The sequence below is a fragment of the Aulonocara sp. 'chitande type north' Nkhata Bay genome, linkage group LG22 (genome assembly GCF_057382095.1).
Source record: "Aulonocara sp. 'chitande type north' Nkhata Bay isolate Kocher_YH1m ecotype deep benthic linkage group LG22, A_spYH_male_GT1.1, whole genome shotgun sequence".
Lineage (NCBI taxonomy): Eukaryota > Metazoa > Chordata > Actinopteri > Cichliformes > Cichlidae > Aulonocara > Aulonocara sp. 'chitande type north' Nkhata Bay.
Genome location: NC_141364.1, coordinates 15,235,820 through 15,263,567, shown reverse-complemented (window position 1 = coordinate 15,263,567; position 27,748 = coordinate 15,235,820). Strand labels below are relative to the sequence as shown.

The 27,748-nt window shown below is 39.9% G+C and overlaps 1 long non-coding RNA gene across 2 annotated transcripts; it reads right to left on the bottom strand.

Annotated features, from left to right (window-relative positions):
- Positions 1 to 6,358: 6,358 nt before the first annotated feature.
- Positions 6,359 to 18,719, bottom strand: LOC147303859 (uncharacterized). Of its 2 annotated transcripts, XR_015126938.1 has the most exons (4): positions 18,388 to 18,719; positions 16,447 to 16,501; positions 13,794 to 14,053; positions 6,359 to 8,236 (listed from the first exon to the last, which is right to left on the bottom strand). It is a non-coding gene; the product is annotated as an uncharacterized LOC147303859 (long non-coding RNA). The 2 variants fall into 2 exon arrangements; XR_015126937.1 differs by having other exon boundaries at positions 16,447 to 18,719.
- Between the last annotated feature and the right edge of the window lie 9,029 nt (positions 18,720 to 27,748).

Here is a 27,748-nt window from a genome sequence, read left to right as displayed (position 1 = left end):
CGAACTGAGAAACGTTAATAATATTTTAATCGTGTTGAAAGTGACCTACATCAGACTAGAAACGGCCTTGATCTTGATCGCTCTGTAATTAGGCTCCTGTAAAAGACAGCACACTCTGTAATTGGGCTTACAGCTGAATTCAAGTACTGTAATTTTCACACGAGGAGGCTGGACTGATGCTTTACGATCAGTGGTTTCGCCGTGTAGTTTGCTGCAACATTGCTCACATTTAATGTGCGGGTACACTGAGTTGGGTGACCATCCATCTCCTACAACGCAAAATTATGTTAATTTTCGTGTTTGCAGAACAAGCGAAACTAGATCGTTTCCAGAAATGACAAATGATGCAAATGGTCTTAAAAACACTTTTCATTTCTTTCTGACATTATAAATTATTCTGTGTGGCTGATGTCCCCTGCATTTGTTATTTTTCCATGTATGGTAGACTTTTTTGTCTCTTTAAGACCAAGTTATCCAGTATATTTGAGTTATAATTGAGCTGACATTTGGCTCTCGTGATGACTGCTCAGCTTTTAGAGCCTATTAATTAAGGTATTGGATTGTAGCTTGCTAAAGGCAGGTGAGAGGTCAGTCAGTGAAGCACATGTGCTGGAATCATTTGTAAGACAGTCTAGTACTTCTGCTGATTCGATTTTCACTTACACGTACAGTATGTGGGGTTGCATGTGAAATTTAATCAATAGCATTATGAAGTAACCACTTTGGACTTTTAGTTTTATTTAGAACAAATCACACGTATTGTTATTAAACCTAAAATGTCAAAATGCACCATGTAGACACATTAGTTCATCAGCATCTGTTACCAAAAGTCATTTCTCAAATTCGGAAGTAATATAACAGGTGTTTTAGATACAGCTTTGTTTTTAATACTTCCTGATGGTTTGTTAAAGTCTGGTCATCATTAATGTTTCAGAGCTCTAATGTGCAGCGAGGCACAGAGAGAGCGCTCAGCATTAAAATAAACATATTAACTGCAGCAATAATCTCTTATTTACAACAGCATTGCCTTATATATTTTATGATCTTTATTTTTAGTCACCATTTTATCATCATCTGATATTGTTTCTGATTAGAGTAGGTGGCGCGCTCACAGGGATCATTTTGTGTGGAAGAAGAGTCAGGTAGCCTGTGAAACGCCCTCTTTGTTTTTTAGCCTGAAGCAGAAATCCCAGCCAGCTGACACAAAGAAACCCTCGCTGGATGATAGTTGTCTGTTTTAAGTTCAAACACTCAGCTTAAAAAAAAGGAAAAGAAGGAAAAAAGAAACAATCATCATTTTTATTAATCTTTTAACAATGTGTAAAGTCTGAACCATGATACAATTGCCAAAAACTGGAGTGTTTCTTGAACTTTCTGACCATTTTTTTGCTACACCTGGCATTTTTGTGTAAGTTATTCAGGAAAAAAAACAAACATAAAATGACGTAGCTGTCTCAAAAACTGGCAAAAACCTCGTGTATCAAATACATTTCACTTGGTGTTACAGGGTTAAAATTAGAAATGTGTCTTTTTTTTTTCACTGATAAGAAGTTTACATGCCTAATTAAGACCACAAGCAAAACAATTATAAAAAACACACAGATGACTGATCTCCATCACTCATGCCGCCCTGTATGAGAGCTGAAGGCCACTTTAATACTGTAGATATTTTTATATTTGTCGTGTTTTTAACACCCAAATCCAACACTCTGGAACCTCTTTTCTTATTGTGACCTTTAACCCTAAAGTGTTTGTGTAAGGAGGTTGTCAAACCAGATGTTTTTTTTAGATGTTGCATCCATCACAGAAGCACCTGGATCCACTGGCCTGCATGTATTTTAAAGCAGCTGTGCCATCCTGTCCCAGACACAACACATCATCCAGATGTGACTCCGATTATCGGCAATTGTGCATTGCGTGTAAACATTGATCAGTGGATGTGTTCAGGAGTTTTCCAGACATTTCTGAATCTCCAGTCATTTTTAAGAGGGCTGTTTGTGTTTTACCAATGCATTTATATTTTTTGAGTATACTGTACAGTGTCATATTTATGCTGTCTTTATTATTAGCCAGTAAGTGCCACTAGAGCCAGTTTAAATTCCAACATTTTACACAATATTTTATTATATACTGAACTACTAATAGCCACGATTTTTAATATTTAAAGTCTTCAATTTAAAAACAAAAATTTCCTCTAAAAGTTGGTTTAACAGATCTATAGAGCATGGACTCATTATAAAACATATCAAACTTCTGGTGTAACATTTTTCTGATTAAATTTGTGCAAAAGAAACAAAATGTTAAATGTATGAATGCTTAAAAAAAAAAAGCAGCTTCCTCATTTCCACACAATAATCAAAGAGACTAATTAATCTTTGACTTGGGGATCTGCTGAGAACACCTGGGTAATAGAGGGAAAAAACAGGTTGTCTTTTTGACTGTCGTTGGAAAAACTGCAGGCAGCCATGAGCTTTGGAGCTGAAGGACAGAACTGAAGGACAGGTAGCGGTAGAAACAAGCTCATCTGGCTGTGTTTCATATAAAAAGTAAATAGGAAACAGATCAGGGTTATCAGGACTACTGGGGGTAAAGCTGGTCATCTAAGCAGAAGGTTAGCAGTTTGAGGCTTCTTCAATCCAAATGTTCAAGTGTACACGATGCATTGGACATTTCTTCTTCACTCCCCTTTTTCACTCGCTATGTGTTTATACACCACTCCGCATTTAATCATTAGTTTCTCTTCTGCAGTGTGTCTTTTTTCCTGTCTGCCTACCCTCCACCCTAACAGATAGGTGCCCCTCCCTGAGCCTTCTTCTACTGGAGGTTTCTTCCTGTAAACCGGGAATTTTCCTTCCCACTCCTGCCAAGGCCTTGGTCATGGGGGTCACTGGATCGATGGGGTTCTCTCTGTTATTGTAGGGTCTTTACCTTACAATGTAAATCCCTTTAAGGCAACTATACAAAAACAGCTGAGCAATGATGCAATCAGTTTCAGATTGTGAATTATTTTCAGTGCTTGTTATCTTTGGTTCACAGTGTTAACATGTTTGCGATCAATTGACAAATTCTTGAAAATGTAGTTTTTTTACCGTAAGTTTAAGCATTCACAAACTTGCTACAGTTTAGCAATAATAGTAGTATTTATTCAGTTGCATCATTTCTAAACCCCAATAATTCAAAAAGCAGAGACACTTTGAATCTTCAAATTAAAAATTAATAAAGAAATAAATGAAGATAGATAATTTTGGTTTTTTATATCATTATCTAGAAGTTTTGAAATTTTAAGATGCATAAATAAAAACTGTAAATTTACGTTTAATTTACACTTTTGAGACCAGTCTCAGTCATACTGTTGAGTCTTATTAGGTACCTCCCTGATATCAAATCATCTCAGAAAACACCATTTAAAATGTTGTGGGATTGAAAGATTAGTGTTTGCATGAGTTTATATAAGTTATAGACACTGTTAATATTGATCATTATTGCTTTATGATTGCCATTCACATTCTAGTAGAGATGGCACAATACCACTTTTTTTATGTCCGATACCGATATCCAGAGGTGTGGACTCGAGTCAGACTCGAGTCATTAATTTTATGACTTTAGACTTGACTTGAAAAAATGTTCTAAGACTTGTGACTTGACTTGGACTTTTACACCAATGACTTGGGACTTGAATTGGACTTGAACCGGTTTACTTGAAAAGACTTGATATTTTACCCCAAATATAAAATTTAACATGCATATTATATAGAGATTGAAAATGTGACGTCATTCACGGGTAGAACCGCAAAGGATTCTGGGAATTCGTGGCAAGCGGTACTAGCGCACGCAGGCTTTCAATTAAAATCAGTTATACAGCGATAAAAAGAAACACAAAAATGTCAAGAAGCTGTTGTATTATTAACTGCAATAGCCGGTCACATGACAGCCACGGGAAGCCGACGGGTAAAGAGATCGGTTGTTATCGGATTACGTCGTTGAAGAGAAATTGTTCGAGCCATGTTTCCGAAGTAACAAAGAGGCGACTGGATTGCAGCCATCCAAAGACCAAATATAACGTCCCAGAACACCAGCTCACAGGTTAGTCTGCTCCAAGCATTTACACGAAGGTCAGTCTGCTGTTGTAGTTAATACGTCATTTTCACAACATAATTAGTGATATAGGTTACAAGCAAGTCTGACGCTGAACAGAAATTGTCGCGCTATGCTCCTTTATTTATTGTGCATAAATAGTAAATTGTCCTGACACAATATTGCGTTTCGCTTCTGTTATTATGGTACATTGACAAAAACATATACTTTTATTCACAGGATAAAACAGGTTTTTTGTATCACTAATTGCCCAGTACGATTACAGCATACAATATTGTTGTCACTGCTACATTTCTGTGATGGGTACCAGAAATTATTTCCACTACTAATTAATTACCGTTGAGCTCAAAGGTCCTATTAATAAACGGTTAACGAATGTGTATTTATGACGACGATTTGTGAGACTGGTAAACTTTTAAAAAAATATCATTTATTTATGTATGATATTTTTGTCATGCGATTTTAAAGCCGGTCCTACAACCGCATCCAAGAATAACATGCAGCTTATCTCAGAACTGTCGGTGAAAATTATTCTTGGAGCTAAGTTTAATTGAGCTGCATTTTATAGAGGTGCAATTTCACAATTTGTGTATATTTTCTAAGTTCACTATTTTGTCATGTGTTGAGAAAAACACAGATTTAAAAATTACATGGTCTAATATTTACATTTAGCATATAACTGCAACATGCTTTTTTCGTTTTTTTTAAAGACTCGAAAGGACTTGAAATTCAAAGTTTCAGACTTGTGACTTGACTCGGACTTTTACACCAGTGACTTGAGACTCGACTCTGACTTGCCTGACATTACTTGAGACTTGACTTGAGACTTGAGGATAAAGACTTGAGACTTACTTGAGACTTGCAAAACAATGACTTGGTCCCACCTCTGCCGATATCATAAATTTGGATATCGGCCGATACCAATATGAATCCGATATACTGTGTTTTTTAATAAATAAAACTGTTTTTTTAAATATCTTGCTGCATTTTGTATAAGTTCAAACTCAAGTTAAAAAAATAAACACTAAAGCTATTCTGTTACACCTGTATGCAAAAAATACACTGCACCCAAAATATTTCATAGTTCAGCAATACTGATCAATCTAATAAACTTAAACCTACTCCATCCTCCCTATTCTGGTATTTTAAAGAGTACTTAGCAGAAATATTAAGCAACCTAACTAATAGGGTTGAAACTCCCAGCAAAAAAAAAAAAGAAAATAGGGAACCACCCTCCACCTCGTGATGCTTAATCGACGTAATCAACTTTAATTTGATGCAGTGTGAAACAAAATGAACAGAAATAAATTATTTTTCAAGAATAATTAAATAGATTCAACATCTTTCTTCAACAGAACTGCAGACTGCACAGATGGTACCTTCCCAAAGGAAAAAGTACTATAGCTTACTAGGGTATATTAGACTTAACAGTTACTATATACAGTAATGGACTTCTATACATTTTCCATCAGATTAAAACTGGGTGTAAGATTCAGATAATTAATTATTTAAAACTAGACATTTTAAATGAGAATAAGAAAGAAAAGTATGTCTTTGTGCCACCTTTTCCCTGTTAATGCCCTATCGGCCCCCCTGGCTAAACTTTGCTAGATCCGCCCCTGCACAGTTACCAGCCGTCAGCTACGTAGAAAAAGATCCTCGAGTAGAAACTAATATTAAATAAATTCTAACAACAGCTGATCAAGCTTAAACGTCCTGCTGTTGTTCAGCCGCTGGTTTCCTCTTTCTGGCACGAAGTGGGTCAAAAACAAGCAAGAGAGACGGTCAGAGACGACAGAAAAGCCGATCAGCTGATCATTAATCAGTTTCACGATTAAAGTAGCAGCAGGAGAGGGAGGGAGAGAGAAGAGGCAGTCGCTCCATATATCAGTTGTTAAGCTTAACGCTGGAATGCTTTACAAACATTCAGAGATGAACTTACACACTTGCTTTACTTCTCTCTGGGATAACTTTCTCGGAGATGAAATACTCAACCAGACCACCGACAGGTCTCGCACGCCACAGCCGCTCTATCACGTGATGCATACTGCTCCGACGTGCCATGTCGCAAGTTTTGTGAGGTGCTTTTTTGATATTTAATGGATCGGATTACATTTTTTATTTCTCTCCGATATCCGATCCAGTAATTTAGGTCAGTATCGGACCGATACGTAATATCGGATCGGTCCATCTCTACATTCTAGCACACATTAATTGCAACGTAGCTAAAGAAAATCCACATATAGTCCACATTTTTGTCTCACTGTAAACATGAATACTTTTATTGATTATATTTAGAAACAGTTGCATAGTACAAAGTAGATCAAGTGCAAAAGAAGCTTCCAAAACTCCTGAGACAGTAGTTTATAGTGCATAATGTTACAGTTGTCCACATTACTCCTAATACAGTTTTTTGCTGCATCCACACAGCATATTGCACAAATTCACTCAAATTCTCCACATTAAAACAAAACAGAATCCAGTGCAGTCGAGCAGTCGTATCAGATTGTCATAAAAGCTGATTTGACTCAAATGAAATGTGGAACAAACGCAGATTTCAGTGTCTTGAGACTGACAGTGCAATTACCGAACGCCACACATCTCCCACTAATTGTTTCTACCCCGACTGACAAAAAGAACAAAAAAATGCTTTTCAGCAACATCCGGCAACACACATTGCACCTGTGCTCATATAGCGCTCATCTCACTCAAACTAAACGTGTACATTATGTGCTATTGTGCAAATATAGCATCAGTACTCGTGTGCACAACACTTCCACAAATAATGCAAATCTAACGCCTCCTACTCGCTTTCTTTTGCATAGATAAAAAGTAAACATTAAGTCGTTTTGATTGGACAAAATACCTCCTGCTGTGATAATAACTACCTTGATTTTTAAAGTGTGCATCACAATCAGAGTGCAATTCAAAGATTAATAATAGATTACTGAGGTAGCGCCAACCCCACAGTACCTTTTTGTACATTTAAAAAAACCTATTTTTTTATGCTAACACATAAGAAGTGTACAGTGAACCAGAGCTTTAATCCAAATTATTTAGTGTTTTAAACATTTTTGAGAAACCCTGCCATAAACAGAAGCATAAAAAACACTCACATACACTCACCAAATGATACTGTTAAAAATGCGTTGCACACTGTTGTTGTGACTGTTGTTTATTTTACTATAATTTGTGTTCAACGCTTTGTACCCACATATCTGCGCTTTTTAAATAAACATTACGTACTTACTTATTAGACGTAATGTTGATGGACATAAATGTCAAAGAACTTACTTGATGCTTGCAGCGCAGGTAAAATTAAAAACATTTGTCATTGCACTTAAATATCAAATTTAGCTTGTTTCAAGTAATCCAGCCAAACTGATTGTCGACAGTTTGATTGAAACAAAGTTTTACATGAGACAAATTTATTTTAAGGATTAAAAAAATAAGAAAATAATGAGAAGAAAGAAATGTCAATTCTATTCAAATATTAAAATCCTCATCTAAAGAGGGATAAATTGCTAGCATTACTACTAATAATTATACTATTTCATATTTACTGGTTTTTGTTTGTATTTTTCCTTTTTCTCTAATTTCCAGAAATGTACATAAATCTCAGTGATGAGGCGATGGATTTATTTTGGTGTGTTTGTGTGTGTGTGTGAGGGAATAATCTAAGCTGTGACCTACATTAAAATCTAGCGCAGATGTTTCCTGAACAGATGTGCAGAGCCCCTCTAAACACACACACACACACACACACACACACACACACACACACACACACACACACACACACAGTCCACTGTAGCATCCTTCAATCTGAGTTTCCGCTTCACAGTATTCAAGAGTCTGTTTGTTTACTTCATTCAGAGTCATCTGTCTTCTTGTTTCTCTCTGTCGTCAGACTGATAACGACGTTCTCGGGCGCACAGGGACCTCTGCGTCCTTTAACAAGTCCAGGCAGTTTTAACCGTCCACTGTCAGGTTGTCCACTGACAGAAGTTGTTACTGTGTTTGCTTTCTAACAACGGTTAACAACGGTGGTTGATGATGTTGTAGTCCTGTGTGAAACGGGCGTCATCACTGACTCAGAGTCTTTTAGTCGGTGTCTCCCAACGCGAGGCAGATTTGAAGCCTTAAAAGAAGAGATGGAGAGGACGTTAGAAATAGCCCAGTAATGATGTACACATCAGTATACGTAAAGACAAAAAAATATATATATATATAGGTGTTCATAAGTTTCTGTTGTTATAACAGGAGAAACTGAATATTTTTACCACCAATTGCTCAGATTTAACTGTGTTCTAGTTTACTGCATATACAGTTTGGTTTCCTGCAAGGGTATATATCCATTTTTCTACACATTTTGTGATGCTGGAGATGTTGTTGATCTGGAGGAGCTGAAGGCAGATTTTCAGGATCAGATCATGTGCAGAGACTCGAGCATTTGTAGGGCTCTGAGCTAAGCCTGACATTAATTATCACAGAGCTCAGCGTTACTGTATTGCCTTCTACGCTATACTGTAAGCTCCCAATCATGCTGCTCATAGATGGTACAATGATAGCAGAAGGAACACACACACACACAATCAACCCCTGACAGACAAGAAAAATTCCCTGCAACCCCCAAAACACCCAAACTGCAAAACAATCAAGCTAAACACAAGCTGCTGTTCCAATCATGAACACAACATCTCCTTTCCTTTCCTTTCCTCCATCATCCCACCATTTTTGTTTCACCCAACAAAGTGTTTTTTTTCCCACGCTTTATTTTTCTCTGTCCTGTTTGTAGCCAGAGAGGAGGAGGAGTGGTGGTGGCTTGAGAAGGTGGAGAATGATGGGGGTAGTGGTGGAGTGTGTGTGTATATGGGGGGTGGGGGGGGGACTGATGAGGTCGTCATGGCAACCCCACATTGGCATGCCCCTGATTGGAGTATGTGGTGGCTAATTATTCAGTGCATATGCTTAAAAAAAAACAATAAAGTAGGACGTATTGAAATGCAGAGCCGAGCATCGCGTTGTGTGTGATTAACATATGAGCCCAGCGCCGCTTTTGAAGAGAGCAGCCTCGTTTCCAGCACTTAGTGTATAGCCAACATGCGATTTTAGTGATGCAGTGGTGATGTTTTTAGTAACATTTGATCCGTATGTTTAATTTTTTTTTCAGTTTATGTTAAAAAAAAATCACATCTGCAGTCATTTAATCGTTAAGTTTGGTGACCCTTCTTCATCTTATTGGATAGCGGCATCTAAACAAATGCACGGGAAGGTTAATACTTGTGTATGATGTGATGATCAAGCCAAACTTTACATTGAGGCTGAAACAAACAAACAAACAAGAACAGCATGCTAATGGCCCTTTGAGCGCTGGCATGGCAGGCGCAGTATATATGTGTGTGTGTGTGTCAGAGGCAATGGGGATGGAGGGTTTGCTGTGTGAAAGAAACCAAAAGGGTATGGGTTTGTAGGAGGGGGGTTACGGTAACAATGGCCGGCATTGTTTACCAATCTCCCTCGTCCATTAATCAGGACGATCCGGCTCTAATTGGCGTTTTGGTTAAGCTGGTCTCCAGACCCCCGTTCCCTCCACTGGCCTAAATAATGGCGTTACGCCACAAGTGCCGCCACACATTGGGGAGGACAATGTGTCGCTTGTCTGAGAGCCCAGGATAGGATCCCCACCCTCTTCTCTTCCCCTCCTTTCTTCGTGCCCCCTGCGCCCCCCAAAATAAACCTTACATAGAAACACAAAGAAGGCCTCTCACTATTGAGATCTCACTGTCGCAGGCTCCCCTCTCCCTGTCTGTCTGCCCCCCCCACACCCAATCCGACTTCACTCCCCCCTCCTCTGATTTTTTTTCTCACCCACTACAGTTTTCAACATATAGGAGCTTTATTCTTTCCTGCCAGCTTTAGCTTTAGAGTTGTGGGCTCAGTGATCAGGTAGAAAAACCACATGGGAGGCAATGATTTAAATTCCTGTTAAACTATTTGAATGAATTTACACTGTCCTGTGAACTCCTCTTGACTCCAAATTAAGGGATTGTTCACATGTTCACACTTCAGTATGTGACCTCTTTAGACGCAAATACTGGTGATCAAAGCATACTTGCAAACCCCCCAAAAAAGTAAAACATAAGACTAACATTGCATAATCTTACTGAAAAGCACCACATTTTGATGCAAATTCGAGGTAATTAAGTGTGTTTTTTAATAAAATCTCAAATGCTAGAGCTCCCTTCCTTTTTAGAAATCAGTGTAAGTTAATTAAATTGTCAGATAATTCATGTGGCTACACACCAGCTCATGGATTGTATGCTCGTAATGCTAAAAATAAATAACAAGCCAGAGGAGCTAATATGAACGTAATCTGAGAGCTTCATTTGCGAGCAACAAATGAACAAAACAGAGGTGATATTTTGGGTTATTTATGTCCGTTATTTAGGTTAATTTGCATGTTTCTTCAAAAAATCGGTGCAGCAACACCATTTCTTTGTCAGGCTTTCACACCACAGGGGTTAACTGCTTGTCTGAAGGTTGAGATATTTCTCAGATCCTGTCAAAACCCAATGGTTGGCATCATAATGCATCTTCGTGAAGCCAGAAAAGACAGCATGACCTTTCATCAAATCCGGACAAATTGCGACGTGACGTGTCGTTTAAGGGTTTGAGGTCTTAATTTCCACAAGGAGCGTGCTTTTGTCTGCGAGCCAAATAGGAAACGTGCTGCACATGTGTGAAAACTGTTAAGTGTGAGATTTATGAAGAATGCTGTGTTGCTAATTATGGCTCCTCGAGGGTGTGAGGGAGCATGTAGGTGTTTTTTGTTTTTTTTTCTTCTTCTTAACATCATCAAATGAAGCTGTCTGCACGTGCACGCGGCACAAAAACCACGTGGATGTTCCACATGCAGAAATACCACCACTGGTGCAAATGATAACTCTTTGTAATCACAAAAAAAAAGGCGCTGGTATAATTTAATGTTGCCGAAGCAAAGCAATCCTAAGAGTTTTCCGCAAAATGGTCGGTCTGCAGCGTGACGACGGGCACAGCGAAAAAGCGACGCGGGAACCGCAGCTGCCCCTAAAAATGCCATCTTGTCGACACTCAAAAGCCACGGGCAGCGCGCTTTCCTCCTATCTCATCCCTTCCTGCATGTCTCTTGGGGCGATCTCTACAATTAACACACTGGCAGTAATTAACACTGTCTTGAGGCGACCAATGGCGCGGAAACGATCGGGACCAACATGAAGTGGGGGGAAGGTGCAGCGCTGGCTGTTCACCGCTCAGCTGCCATTTTGTGCCAGTCTTAACACCTAAGATGGTGGCAGGACTGTGACTTGCCGTGTGGAAGAGGAGGACAAACTGGCACGGGAGGGGTCGGAGAAGAGGAGGATTATGGGATTGAAGAGGGAGTCTCTTATTTTCACTCTTGTAGTCGGTGCATTGCTGAACGGTTACCAAGAGAGGTAGGGAGGGAGAAAGAGGCATGATCGGCAGATAGCTGCCCTACACGCACCGCACATAGAGGAGCAATTCTGCCACACATGGACGCACAAAGACGCACACTCACATCACAGAGGAAGAATAAAGTATTTGTACAGTGTGGACGCCAAACACAACACCCTGTGTTGGTCTGCTCGTTAAAGAAAAGAAAAAAAACGTGTCATTTACATGTGCTTAATATACACAGCACACATGTGCCCATGCATGAACACACACACACACACACAAACAACACAGCCGTTCTCATGGTATGGTCTGCCCCTGAGCATGCAAATGACATTCATTATGCAAATGCATACAAATCAGAACCAACCATCTGAGAATCGAAGCTGGGAAAAACCACAAAGAATAAAATTAAATGAGGGGGGGGGGGGGGAGTGGAGGGGTGCTGTTTTTGGGTGGGGGGGTTACAAAAGTAAGACGGAGCGTGGTGGTGAAAGTGGAGAAAGTACAGTGCGGTCAACCAAAAATAGGCAATATAAGCTGCTTCATTAGGCCACAGATACCCAAAGCTGGATAAAAGTCGGTTTTCCGTGTGCAGATGCCAACGAACTCGTACATTTCAGGATCGGCTCAGTAAAGAGGATCTTCCCCAGCAGCCTCATGACTGCTGACGAGGCCCAGATAAACATGCTTTGTGCTTTGTTACATTAATGAAGTCGCGATGGAGCGTAAGAGGTTTGAGAGGAGATGCTGTACATGTGGCTTTAAAGATTTCTATTAAGTATTTCGACAGAGTTACACCAAAGGTGGGATGAGGCATGCGCACACATACACACACATCATCTTTCCTCACTGCCCCTCACTGCTGCCTTGTTTGTGACCATTTCTTTCCTTTAGCAGAAGATCAGCTGCAGAGTGGCATCAACTGGAGTGGAAATGATCCAAATGATGGCAAAGTGCCGCTAATTGCCTCTCAAGGTGGTCTTTGTTTTGTTTCACCTCTCTCGCCACAGCCGCTGCCTCTATAGGACGAGCTCTCTAAAACCCCAGAAGGGCTGCAATTACATTATCAGCCTTTATGAAATGAATCATCCAAACTATTAAAAAAGAGAAATGAAGCCAAACACTGATGAGTCTGAATCTCTCGGCTGGAGATTAGTTTCTGTATTCATGTTCAAAAAATACACGCTGAATAAATGAAAAAGGCCATTATGGGAGGGTGATTGGGAGATACCAACATGTTCTCCTCCCAGGGTGTCACATGCAGCTGGTGCTGCAGGGATCTAACCCAGCCTGGCAGGTGTGTGAATCAAACACCTCTACTATGTCCACTGCGACAGAAACACCACATTTGTGCAGATTATCTGGTACAGCTGAGCAAACTCAGCTACCCTAACTGAACAATTGTTTTTGTTTTAGGGTTTTTAAAAAGACTTATGGTCTAAAATGTGCTTATTTTTTTAAATAACTAGATTATTGAGCTAAATTGCTGAGTTTATTCTCACAGCCAAAAACCCTTAAAGCACCTGGCAAAGAAACTTGATTTCACAAGAAACTCGACTGGATCTGACTTCTGATCGAGTGGAGAAAAGAAGACAAAAATGCTGCTATATTACTGCGGACCCGTAATTAGCAGTTTGGGATTGGCCACAAAAAGATTTGAGATAATGAAGCTATCTGAAAAGGTGAAACTAACCCTGGAAAGTGGCTTGTCCTGAAGCGTCAGCATCAGCTGTTTGGAAAGAGTTTGGAAAACAATTTCTTGCAGAGACTCTGAATACATTTAAATTGATCTCAATCGCTTTGGACTTCCTAAAATTGAGGAACACCAATTAAGATCTTTTACTTTCCTAGAGGAAAAGTTCGTTATGGATGTAAATCTGTAAGATCGTTCTGCCAATTTTGGGGCTAATGAGTCATTTTACAGTTCACTGTGAATTCAAGTTCACATTTGGCAAGGACAAGAGAAACCTAAATGTTGCACTCACTCCTGAATGTCAGTCGGAGCTACAGAACGAGAATATCCACGCACTCACTCACCAACCAGCACGAGAACAAATGCAGCAGCACAGGCTACACCCACCACTGTACTATTGCAATGGTTTGTATTGACAACAAGCAGATCTCAGGCATTTTGTGCAAATCAAACACTTATTGTCTTTTTTGCCTCCAGATCCTCCATGAGACACAACACCCCCCTCACCCCCCCTTCTCATTAGCCCTTATGTAACACAGCATCATACCTTCACGTCATCGCTTAGCAGGATCTTTTGTCCACCTCCTGTCCTCCCGTGCTGCTTCTTTATGTCTCATTTCTGTTGTTTCCTTTTTCCTGTGCAGGCGTGTAATGGGATTCTTGTTACTTTCGGTTATCTAGCTTTATGAAGAATGTACGTCACTCATACAGCTAGATAACCAAAGATAACAGACAACCCCTCAGGCCTGCGTACACCGCTCTCCTCCAGCAACGCTCAGACACACACACACACAACCTCTGATACACCTGTGAGGACAAACAGCGACAGGGGAAAATGCATTAAAGAGCTAATTCAGCAAGACAAAGCTAATTTCCTCCGCCTGCTGCACCGCACGCATTCCAGAGGTGGAAATAATGATAATAATAGTCATATATCTGGAGTGTTAATTGATCACATGGTGTTAAAAACACCTCAGTAAAACGATATGAAAAACAAAGCATGACTAAAGATTCACAGGGGATTCTGCTGGGAAAGCACATTTTCCGAGCTATTAAGTGTTTTTTATATGACTGAAATGTGAGCGTATTCTTTGAGGAATTCAACACAAAGCGTTACAGCCGGCCATCCAGTGAGCTAAAGACAACAACAGTAAAAGTCTTTACGAGGGGGACGGAAGCAGGATGTAAAAATACCCCTGAGGTGAGTCATACACACAAATATCTTTCATAGGGTCCTAAAGGGAAATCCAGAGAAAAATAAGCATATTTGTTTGTGTTACAGCAGGTAAACACAAAGGTGTGTAAAGTCTTACATGGAATTATTGTAATCCTTAAATTGGTATTCATTATTGTGAAAGAAAGCATTTTCAAGCTTTTGTTAAAATCGAAAACTGTGGCTGAACATTACTAAAATATTACTAATGCAAACTTCCACAGCCTTAAAATATTTCCTGGTGACTTTTGTTTAAAAGAAGTGAAAAATCACTTCAGTTTTATGTAAATATCTACAATCTACCAGCTATAGAACAAACAAACAAAAGCTTTACAAGAAGGTTAAAGGCTTAAAAAATATAAGGGAAAAAAAAAATCTAAAGGCACTGTTGAATGTGTGGTTTTTATTTAATTATTATTTAGAACCATTAACATCAGACTCCACTTTTTTATTATTTAAAATAATAGAAGATACAGCCTGTGTGTGACATCCTCCACTGATTTATTTATTTATGGAGTTTTGCTGTCATCATTTTAATAATTACTCATTCCTATATTTCTAGATCATTTTGTGAAATAACAGAATAGTCACATAATTATCCAAATGCATAACATCGCATCTCTTTTTAACGTTACACTGTAAATTAAAAAAAGAAAAAAAGGTTTTCAATATTTTTTCATGAAGTCTTTGTTGTGTGTGGGGGTTTTTTTATTGGCTTTTAGCGAGAAAGCGAGGATGACGTCACAGGCATCGCTGGCTTTCAATTAACGCGTTAGCAGCGAGGTGTGATGCCTAATTAACACACACGCGCGTACACACTCAGACACGCTATTATGGGGAAGATGTTCTTTGATGCAACATCGTGAAAATAGGCCACAGCTCCCGTCCTCACATCAGTGTCCGCAAAACACACAAAGAGCAGAGCAAACAGGGTGTTTGTTTGCCGGGTTTTTTTATTAAAATAAAAATAAACATGCTTTACGTTTTATTTTGCCCCTGCTCCAAGAGATTTCCGGTAAATGAAGAGAAGTTTTGGGTTTTTGGGGGGGATTTTTTTTTTCCAGGGGCATCCACTGGTGGAGATCATAGTGTGGAGGCCGTGACGTGTTAACATCACTTCGAGGTTCTCACACCTAAACAGCGTGGTTTTGTGATTGTGATTCATTTTCTCCCCCATCTGCTGTGTGTGTGTGTGTGTGTGTGTGTGTGTGTGTGTGTGTGTGTGTGTGTGTGTGTGTGTGTGTGTGTGTGTGAATAATCGTAATATTCCACTTCCTTGTTAGCTGCACTATGTGTATGTCGGATTTCTGTCTGTAGTACCTGTCACCTGACAGAGAGGAAAAAAAAATTTTTTTTTTTTTGATAAATAACTCTATTTTAAAATGTTAATATTTTCATTTCAAGTGTATTGTTTAGATTTCTATGTTAGGTGTTAATTAAAGATATCCACACATGGTTTATGATTTTAAACAGCTGGACAATAATTAACTTTTTTAAAATTATTTTAATTAAATATTTTAATCGGCTATATGTATTCATTTACTGTTTATGTAGGCAGCGCATGGGCTGATGCATCGTTTAAAGAGGCAAAAAGAGATAGTTTCATTCGAATAGGTTTTCTGTCCCTGAAGGGAAATTACACTGAAGTTTCTGTTAGAGGTAACTTGGCAGCGATGCTGTATAAAATGTTCTGCTTTAACAGATTTCTGGGACCATGAAAGGCTGTAAATGATGAAAATTTGTGCTTCCCTAAAGATTGTTTTTTGTTGTTGTTGTTGTTGTTGTTGTTTGTTGGTTTCTTGGGGGGGGGGGGGGGGGGGTATTTCCAAGAGTCACCGCGTTGCTGCTGCTGCGGATCTTTCGTTTAGGTGTTGGTGAAGAAGATAAACAGACGGGTTTTTTTTAACGTTTTTCTTAAACTGCAATCCAGTTTAAATCACCTGCAGAGTCATCGGGAAGTGAAGATGGTGGAATCATTTATATTCACCTGGAGGTTGGAGAAGAGCCTGGAGTTCCTTTCTGTTGTTTTTAAATGTGAGTTTCTGCAGAAAAAAATGTTAAAGAAAATCAGTTATTTGAATAAAACTACGACAAATGTAATAATAACGGACTGACTTTGAACTCAATTCCACCACGTGAATGGGATCCCTCTCCTCACTCTGTCGTTGGAAAATCCCTGGAAAGCACCCTGGGTGGGAAATCTGCCTACTCGGCTCCTGACAGCTACAAACTGGGCCTGTGTGTGTGTGTGTGTGTGTGTGTGTGTGTGTGTGTGTGTGTGTGTGTGTGTGTGTGTGTGTGTGTGTGTGTGTGTGTGTGGTGCGCAGTCATTCAGCCGCACCTGCAGCTTAACTGACTCTGCACCGGCAACGCTCCTGAGGTGTTGCAGCGGTCCCACTTCAAATTAGCAACTTATCCACTTGTGCATCAGCTGACTTCTCACTTGTGATGCACTTCCGTCACCGGGACACGGCGTGAATGTAACCTGTGGGAGGAGGTCAGTGAACGCTTGATCGTGCACCTGGATTCACCTGTTCAGTTTAACTGCTGAGTCATATTGACACCTATATGCCGGTTCCTGTTTCTTATGTTGCAGGACCACCATCACTACCACCTGGTCCTTTGCTGTACATGTGCACATGTAAATTGTGCTGTTCTGGGGTTCAGTAATGAAGAAGACAGCAAATGGATCCTTTGCACGTGTTTCTTTTGCAATCAGAACAGTTTTTATTGAAGAGAGGATCTAGAATGAGCTCCAAATGAGGGAGCATCTTTTTGGAGGAGCTGCGCGTAACATTTCAATGTCAGTCAGATGTTAAAAAGTCCAAACACACACATGAAGTCTGATTCCCTCTCACACAGATTAAGCGGGCCTTATGTAAGAGCTCTCCGGGCATAGCGCTATGCTGGCACCGGGGTGTATAATCCCGGGCTACATGAAGCCCTGCAGGAGCGCTGCTGGGTTCACGTACAGTAATCACCTTGGCCTTTTTTTCATGCTTGCTTCACTGCTTAGCCTTTCCAGTGCGTAATCGGCTGACAGCAAACAGGCCAAACAACACAAGGCTGCAAAAGGCTATGGCGCCCGAGGCCACTCCAACACCATCACCAACACAGGCCGGTGTTAGGCTCTCACTACCACATTATGATTACATATTAGATCAGTTAGAGGAGAACTTATGTTCCTCCAGTCTGTGAACTCTTGAAAATGACGCAACGTGAACTTATGCACAATAACAACACAGCATATGGTTGATCCAAGGTCGGCATCAACGGAAAAACGGAATAGTCCAAAAAGTAAATTCAATGTTGCTTCGTTTGCGTCAGTAAACACCAACCCACTGCTACCAAAGAGTCACCTTTTAGACAAAGGTGGGCTAATTAGAGGGAGGGGAGAGGAAAAAGGGGATCTCAGTGACCATTAATCCCGAGCGTGCAACATAAAATTTTATACCAACAAACGAGAGAGAAAACTTATCGAAAACAGATCACCTGTGACCAACCGTAAGTCAAGAAAAACCCGCTAAACTCACTCCTGCGGTCAGATTTGTGCACACATGTGCTTTCTGGTGCCAAACAAAAGTGTTTGCAGCCACAAGTGAAACTACACGTCTGCGCTGCTGCCATCGTACCATCGTTGGAGCCTTTATCTCAGATGCTGATGGTGCGCATCGTCCGCGCATCTTTTATCTTTTATCTATCAAAAACAAGCCTCACTTGAAGAAAATCTCAAAGCTTTGCTGCGCCTTACGAGTCCTCACTTCATGCACAATGGGGACAAACACATCAGCATGTTGTACCCTTAAAGCCCTCAGTGCTGCTCGGCTCCTGCAGCTTTCTGTTTTTTTTTTAACCCCGAGTCGTGCCGTCACACACACACACACACACACACACACAAATCACTTATTACACAAAACACGGTTCTTACTTTCTCCTACACGGGTGCAGCAGGGTGTGCTGCACTGGGTTCAGCTGAGCTCCTGGAAAGCGCTGGTCTCTCCGGACGTGCGGCATGCTGGGAGCCAAATGAGCGCGTTCATGAGCGGCGTACAGAGCTTTGTGGCGACGACGCATCGTGACGTCCCACCGGCCCCGTCCATTTTTAAAAATTTTACGGGTCCTCTTTATTTTTTTCTCTCCACTCACATGTCGTCAGACGGCTTCCCTCTACATCCACAGCCCCGGTCCTCCCCGCGGCACACGGGGGAGTTGGGGCTGTCCGCCAGGATGGCTACATCTCCAGCACCGTTGTCTCCAAGTGGTTTAACATCTCATTTGTCCAAAATCATATACGCTGTCCAAGGCCCACCCCCTTGTGAATCAGTGAGGTAACACTGTTCCCACCCTCTGAGATTTTTGATATTATGCAAGACGGACGATGTAATTATCATGCGAACCTATAGGAGCGACTCTCACGCCCCCCAACAGACGCATGCAGAAGTGCATGGTGGCACATCACTCATCCATCAACCAAACATCCCTCTAATTCCTATAGTGTGTGTGTGTGTGTGTGTGTGTGTGTGTGTGTGTGTGTGTGTGTGTGTGTGTGTGTGTGTGTGTGTGTGTGTGTGTTATATGTGTTGATTCTTATTCTTGTAGCATCTCTCTGTATCTTTGCAATAGCATTATAAATAACTGCTATAAATTATAGCAGCACCACAGCTGACAGTCAAAGGAATGCAGTCCCCGTGTCCCCGTGTGTCCCTGTATTTTTATGTTCAGCATCCTGAGGATATTCCCACTATATTTAATATATTATTTGAGTCAGTGGGCCTAAACAGGAGCTTGTATCTACTTCTCAATAGTGCAGCCTGTAGCAGAAGCAAAAACATACTCTCCTGCACGGCTGAATATGGACATCATTTGAGCCTGCCTTGTTGCTTAGTGTTGAAATGTTTCAAAGGTGATGCTGTCTGCAGCTGAAACTTGTAGACAGACTTGAGAGGCGCTTCGGCTTGGCTAATTACCATGATAATCACGCCAGAAGTCTTTTGAATCCGTGAAAGACGAGAATCCTCTCAAACGTAATTGTATAGGATCTCAATATGTCTGTATGCACAGCCTAGACGTGCTCGACATTTGCATAAATGAAGCTAACCCAGCCATGTTGGTCTGTCTAGAACACACCAAGTGTGTAAACTCCATCTACCAAGTCCTTAATGAATCGCTGATAACGATTCTAGCTCTACTCTACACAACAAAGTGCTTCCATTCATGTTTTAATTAAAGGATACAATTAAATTTATTTTTGTGCTTTGTGGGACATTTTGATGAGAAGCCCGCTTGAAGCTCCTCTCCTTGCATGCTGCAGATACTCTGAGCACACTGCTAGATTTGTAGTTTCATCACTGGAGGGTCAGAAGGGCTTCAGGTTACCCGGTTACCCGGTGAAGAGTTGAGGGATCCAGAGCAAATCCAGACACGTTTACTAAACTGAGAATAAAACAGAATTCAGGTTTATCCTCCAGCAACCAACAAGTTCTCTGCAGCGAGGAGAGGCGCGCTCACAGCCGCACCTGCGCGCGCCTCGTTGCCAGGAAACCAGTGTAAGCGCCGACGCGCTCTGAACCCCGAAAAGGCAGAAACGCGGATATTTTACTGTCCCGAAAGTCAACACCAGTGAGCTCACCAGTTGCTTACTAATGTGAATCCTGGGATGTGACTTAGTCCAAGTCAAGTCAGATTCAAGTCTCCTTAGAGAACATTAAAAGAGGACACATGTGTCTACTGTTCAACAGCTGATTGAAAGAAGGCGAAGGAACAAGCTGCAAAAAAGACACAAAAAATCATAAGGAGGAGAGGGAAGTCATCTCTCCTCCAGCATGCACTGCGTGGCGCAGGTGTTGCCTGTTATAATTAGCTGCGAATTACAGACCAGACATGAGCCGCAGAACATAGCACCACAGACAGAGGTAATTTCCATCACACGGCACAGTGCGACGCATCCGACAACTAGAAGATAGCGCTGAATAGCACAGCTGGAAGAGTTGCAAAATATCTGAGTGGACAGTGTAGTCTGAACAAAATGTAGTAGTTAGCCTACAGCTACAGACCTGTGTAGAAGTTAAAGCCTCTATTTACCCCTTGAGTCTACAGAGCTAAAAGACGCTTTCAGAAGAAAACCTTATTACTAATCACTCCCGAGGAAAAATGCAAAACAAATTAGGCTAAATGTACAAAGTCTGAGTGTCATCTAGATTGTAATTTCAATTTCAGCCTGCTGCAGTAGGCTGTGCAGTATTTTAGTCCAGTGATTGACTGAGAAGAAGGTAATTTCACTACTCATTTGTTGCAGTACGTTGTGTAGTTGCCCCAATAAGCCTCATATGCCCAAATAATGGCGCACTTCCAAGCTGAGAGGCAGATTGCACATTTCCCTGTCAGGTGATAAGGAGGTCGAGAGTTTACAGGTTTATTATTAAATATTATTCTCTGCTTCCATGTTATCGCCTCTGGATCCAGTTCATATGGCTTTTGCGGGCTGCCTTCCCAAACTTTATTTGGTTCGTTAGAAACTGGTGAAAAATAATCGTCTTCAGTTTTCTTTCTCCAGGCCGTGGGAAGCAGACAGTCTTTTGGCTGCTGGGTCAAAATCTGTCTCAAACCTTCCGACAACAGTAAACCATCCTCACCATCACCCCATTGATTTTACTGCTGCCAGTCCAGACGCCGGATAGTTTCGCAGCAGCGCTTCACTGAACAGAGAGGAGGCGGTTTTTACGCGCGCAAAGGACGCTTCACCTGTCGGTAAAGATGTAAATATGAACTGTAATACATTTTCGCCACCACAAGGATTCAGTGTGTGCATTTGTGCCCGTGTATGCGCTGACTCGGAGCTGGCACCCTCTCACCCCACGTCGCGCCAATATTCAAATTGGGATCCTGCGATTTGAATAGGAGCTTAATGAGATGTGGTGGTGTATATTAAATGAAGGGGGGTGAGGTACCTCATGAAGCTGAAATCCTGCTGCAGATTTAGTGGAGTTATTTAAGAAATGTGTTTTACATTTGAACATAGATGTGTAGGTGAATGTCTGTGCTGGTGTCTGCAGGTCACTGTGAAGATCCAATATATTATCTGACAGGAGACACTTTTCTTTCTTCACAGTGGAAGGCAGTTTGGATGCTTGCATGAAGAGGGAGCACCAGCTCTCCATCACCTTCTGGGGTCAGAGCACTTGTCACATATACTGCAGAGACTTTTACAGAAGGCTCTTTTGTGTTGCACAATAATTCAGACAACTGAGTAAAGACTGCACTTTCTCTCGGGGTGTGAGCACTGGAACCAGAATTTGTGACTATACAAAGATGTAGAAGTCTGGCTCTGCATGCTTCAATTAACGAAAAACTACAGTTGTTGAGGGTTTTTTTTCTAAATTAAAATAATATCTCTAGAAAATTAGCTCTGCACCATGTTACATCTTACAGACCCAAATAACCCAAGCATTTTATTTTTTCCAGTTGTTGAATTCCCTCAGCCGTGAATTGTAGCTCAGGGGTGGTCACAGTTCACTGTTGTGTGCAGCCTCTAGTGTATTTTCCCATGTTGCTGCAGTTCCTTAAGAGAAAGTAAAACTAGATCTTTTTCTTCCTGTAGACATCAGTGTCTCAAGTACTGAACCTGTTCAGCTTCTGCTTATTGCTGCCAACCAAAAGCCAGTTTTACACTGTGTAAGACAAACCCCATACAGAGTCCTTTCATCCTCTTGGAACCAACAGGAGCACATGGGGCAATAATCAGCCAATAATCCAAGTTCTACCAAAAACTAACAGATCAATTATCTGTAATTATAAGGTTTTACTGACATTCTCTGGTCTGGAAGTAGATTTTCATCCCCTCATTATGTGGCTCTCCCTGCATGAATGACCCGTCCTATTTGTTAGAAATGAACTTTACTATGGACTTTTAGTTGCCTGAGAAGCCATGCTGGCCTGTGCTCGTGAATAGTGGTAATGAAAGACAGTGGCAAACTCTCTCTGACTCCAACACTTGTATTTATTGCTGTAGCTGATTTAAACATTGAGGTGGGTGCTCCAGAAAAAAATACAGAACATTTGAATTTAATTTAAAATGTAAGATATATTTGAATGTAAGATATTCTGAGGATTGGTGTTATAAAAAAATTAGATTAATAAAAGACAGTTGGATATTTTTGAGTTGTTGATGAAGGTTGAAGTTGGCTACACACCATAACAAATTCAATAAAAATGTTTTTTGATATATCTGTATTTTTATAACAGGATCTTTTCTACTGATAAACTATATTTAGGTTTTTTTTAAACTACATTTTTAAATAAAATTGCAATTAAATTTCATGGGGGGCATTATGAATGAACTGTAAATAGTTAATTACACTAATGTTGATAGGTTTTAGTGTTAATGAACAATATAATGATGGCTCTAATTTACAAACTGTTATTAACATCATAAACTGTAAATAACAGTTTGTAAATTATATATAAACATGATCTGGAAGTTGATCTGGACGTAATTCTTCTCATAATGAACCTATAAGAAGGCAGGTTGGTTGGTGGAAATAACAGGATTGTTAAAGAGTCTGAGCTTTGTGTCCTGCTTTATTCACTCATTTATTTATTTATTTATTTATTTATTTATTTATTTATTTATTTATTTATTTATTTATTTATTTATTCATTAACTTGTCTGTGTCTATGTTCCCTTTCCTGGCTGCTTGATGAAGTTTAGGAACCTAAAATAATTGCTTAGGTTTACGCAAAGGTCGAGGTTTGGGGTCTGGAGTGAGACCAGCCTAACTGTTGCCTCCGCACATGCTTCACTCACGGATTTGCACTAAAGCAGCCAGGCTTGTGCGTCACTCTGACCCGCCTGCAGCAACTCATTGCTGGCTAAACAGCCATATTTGACGTCCTGTGCATGAAAACTAACGAGAAATTAAACCTTTACTTCAAGATGCCTCTTATCGACTATGAGACCACAGTTCTATACAATCCATAATAATCTATAATCAAATTTTGTAATACTCAAATCAAATAATAAATCGATCACGATACTACTAATATTATAATTCTATCGTTTGTTAAAACTACAATAACTATTTAATATTTATTATCAGCGCTGATATAACTCATCACCGGTGTTGTGCCAAAAGTGATTTTCAGTATTTGTGCAAAAAACAAAAAAAAGATTGCCCGTATTTAAACTCCTGTAAATGACTTGTTGGCCTATAATATGTCAAACATGTTTTTCATGAATGATATCGAGTCACTGTGAGCCACAAGCGACGTTTCTGTCACAAAGTAGAAGCTGCAATCAGATTTTATGGAAAAGTGACTTTTATATATCTTTTATTTGTCCAGCTAAAAAGTATCATTGACATTAAAATGTTTTTTAAGAGTGACCTGCTGAAAAAGGGAATTGCAATAAATAAAAAAAATTCACAGTCTTCTAAAGATAGTGTAAGTGGCACCAGGATTGGATTGGACTCATTATAATGTAGACACAGAGCCAAAAAGATCACGTCTTTGTAAAACCAAAAGAAGAACGAAAAAAAGCGAACAAGCACTGAAATATTTCAGACTTTCAGCTTCGCAGGAATTCAACAGGCTTTTTACCTCAAAGGAAATATAGAGTACACGAGTCGTGAGAAAATAATGTAGAACATGAGATCAATTCATACAGCCTCCATCTTAACTCGGGTTTGTCTTGTTTTTGTAGCATTTTTTCGTATTTATTTTAATCTGTTTTGTGTGCAGCTCTTTGTGAGCACTTGTCTGTGTTTGATAAATAAACGTTTCTTTTTTTAAACATTTATTTTTACACGTATTAAGTGGAAAACTTGGAGAAATATAATAATCGAAGTTGCCTGGATTCCGTGCTGTACCCAGTGAAAGTCATGCTTAAAGGTGATCCAGCAGATTATTCCTGTGTCCACTCCGCATTCAGACTGTGTAGCAGAACCACGCCTGTCACGCTTAATGTGGATGCTCTTCAGTTTAGTGATACCTTGCGAAGTAATGCACGTATAAACAAATCAAATCAATTTTATTCCAGAGTTAGAAACAACATTTTAATTCCTCCTCTGAAGATTTTTGAAGAAAAAATAAAAAAGAAGCTCGCTCTTAAAACAATTTTCAAACCTGCTTTTGATCTTTTATCTTTATTTCTGAAGTGTTTAAAACAGCTTCTAGTTTGGGACAGATTGCCTGGATATTATTTTTTAATTTGATTTTGAATCGCTCTAACTGATCTCTGATCTTTAAATCTTCACGAGCTCGCCACAGAAAACAAGCCACAAATCAGGTGAACTGCACCTCCAAAGCGGTCACTTACCTGTCCTGTTGTCTCACCGAAACTGTGGTTTACAGCTCACGTCTGACTTTTTTAATCTTTCCATTGTTTCCTTTACTCTCCAGTCATATTTAATCACTTATTGATCACATTCATCTTTGGAAAATGCTCAGAAAACGTACAGACAGCCTTCTGCCCTCTCTTATTTAGCCTCAGTACATATTTAAACGTTGATAGAAACTTCCTCACCTCATTATTATTATTATTATTATTATTATTATTATTATTATTATTATTATTATAATATTATTATTATTATTATTATTATTATTATTATTATTATTATTATTATTATTATTATGTCTTTTTAAAAAGCGCTGCTGGTCACATGAACATGTGGTCACAGTCTGTGAGGCCACAATCTCTGGTTCTACAAGGCTGTAAACACATTTAATATAAATGCATTTTCCTGCTGAGTGAACACTAAGAAACAAACTATGAGCACTTAAAAACTGAAGTGTTAATTTACCTGCGTTCTTGTCTTGAAACCAGGTGGTTTTGTTTTCTTTTCCGCTTCTGCCATCATGCGGACGTTTTGTGTATTACAGCTAAATGCCGTCTGAATATTTGACTTCTGATCCTCTGCTGCCCCAACAGGATAAAGAATGTACATACGGGGCTTTTCACTGGATGAGTAATAACTACACGAATACGTATTTCTTTCATTTTATTTCCACTGCATTTGTTATGATGTTATGAAATCGTTTGCACAGCTGGTATGAGGTGATATCCTAGGCATTACGGCTAACATCTGCACTTTGGTCTCAGGCTTCCATAGCAGATTGTTACAGTCTTGTGGTTTGTTCAAACTTAATCTGTGCTTCCAAGTTCTTTCAGAGAAAAGAGGCTTTTTACTGCAACCCTTCCAAACGAAGCTATATTTGCTCAGTCTCGTTTTAATCGTGCTGTCATGAACTTGAGCATTTAACATGGTAACTAAGTTGGGTGACCATATTTTGATTTCCAAAAAAGAGGACACTTGACCCAGTCATGAAGAACTTTAATAATACTGTTTGTTTAAAGAGAACTAACATATTTAAACGATACCTTATCTGTGCGGTTAATGAATGGTGAAATAAAAAATGTCATATAGGCTTTTACAAGTCAACAAGTTTAAAAAAAAAGGAAAAAAAAGAGGATGGTTGGTCACCCTATAACTGAGGCCTGTGGAGTCTTAAGATGTAGCACTTGGGGTTGCACGGTCTCGGTTGAACTCTGATGTTGGGAGATCCATAGTGTGTTACCACACACCTGCATGCTTCAGACCAGCAAACTGCCAAAACCTCTGTTTTATAGAGGTGCTGTTGCTTGCAAATGATCAGTTAATTGAGGGCATTTGATTATAATCACCTGCCTGCTACGAACCCTCTTAATTCTTATGGAAGCAGTAAGGGAAGTCCAGAGGAGGCTTTGAAACAGCCCCTTTTCACCATCAATAACATGGAAGAAGAAAAAACCCTGTTTTTTGATAGCTGTTGAGATTTTTTAAGCAAAGCTGGAGGAATTTGGAAGTCAGCTTTTCTTCCAGATGTTGTAACAGTAGCTACAGGACATCAGTACCTCAGCTCTTTTTGTAGCCCCCCCATCCCGCATCATCACTGCAGATTTATAGATGTCTTTTGTGATTGCTGAGAACAAACAAAAGCAGCCTGTCTTCATTTTCGAACTATGTGACGGCATTAATGAGAGGGTGTCTGTGACCTCAGGAGCAGAATGCTTCCTGCAGATTATAATCAAATTCACAGCCGCCGTCTAAAACCTCTCCACCGCTCTCGTTAGCAGAACATCATGTGGTATGTTTGTTGTGACGTTCGAAAACACAATCAGAAGATTTGAGTGTAAAACAAAGCACACATTTTCACAGAATGAAATGTCATTAATTTAGTGAGTATACAGTATTGTACTGTAAATATTGCCTATTTATATCTTATTACTCCCTTCATTATTATCCCAATCACAATATTAAGCTCATTTCCATCTTCATATTTCTGTTCTTGGACTTTACTATTGTCTTTTTTCATGATTCACAGTCCAAAATCATCTAATACATCTTGTTGTGGGTCTTGGTACTGCTTATAGCTTTATCCTCTGTTTGAAACAAGCAAACTTTAACTTCTTCTGATTGGCTGCCCCTCACAAATAGGAGGTTTGAGCAGCATGTGGGAGGAGCTTCTGCGCTCACAACAAAGCTGTGTGTCTGAAATACAATACAATACAATTTTATCTATATAGCATGTTTATATCCCTCCTGGCCATAGTGGGGATATTCACTCTCACTGACATCACATAGAGCCAAGAGTAGATTTAGTAGATTTTTTAAAAGAAAAAACTGTCTGAAACTAACTGTTTAAAGCAATCTTCAATTCCCTCAACATCTGAAGCACTGCAGTTTTTAATGCTAACACACCTTGTACTTCTGTCATACACTCATATGCCTGGATTAACCACCTGGGGGGCTCCTAGGCAAACTTTTGTTGTTGCAGCCACATATCACGCTAGCACATAGACTGTTGCAGGCTCACATTTATTGTTTAAGTCATTTTCTTTTCAGTGTGCTTTTTACTGCTGTCCATAGTTTTCTGTGACAGCAAATCCAGTACTTTTGTACTCTGACAGGTGATCCACAACACTAAAATGAGCAGAAACTAACTTGGGCTCAAAATAGAACTTACTACACACATTTGAAGCGCCATGGTTTTATTTTTTGAACTGGTCCTGGGTGGCTTTGTATGATTCACAGTCCAAAATAATACTTGTTTTTCCTATACCGGGCCTCAGTGCACCTCTTCGGTTATTTATTTCACTGTTTGAAAGTATTAGCTCCTTCCCCTTTCAGCTAACTTTCCTCTGATTGCCTGTCTCTCACAAACAGCATGTGGAGAAGCTTCTATGCTCACAGCTACAGCTGTGTGCTTAATACGAGCATATAGGGAAGTCCCATACATCTGACAGGTACAAG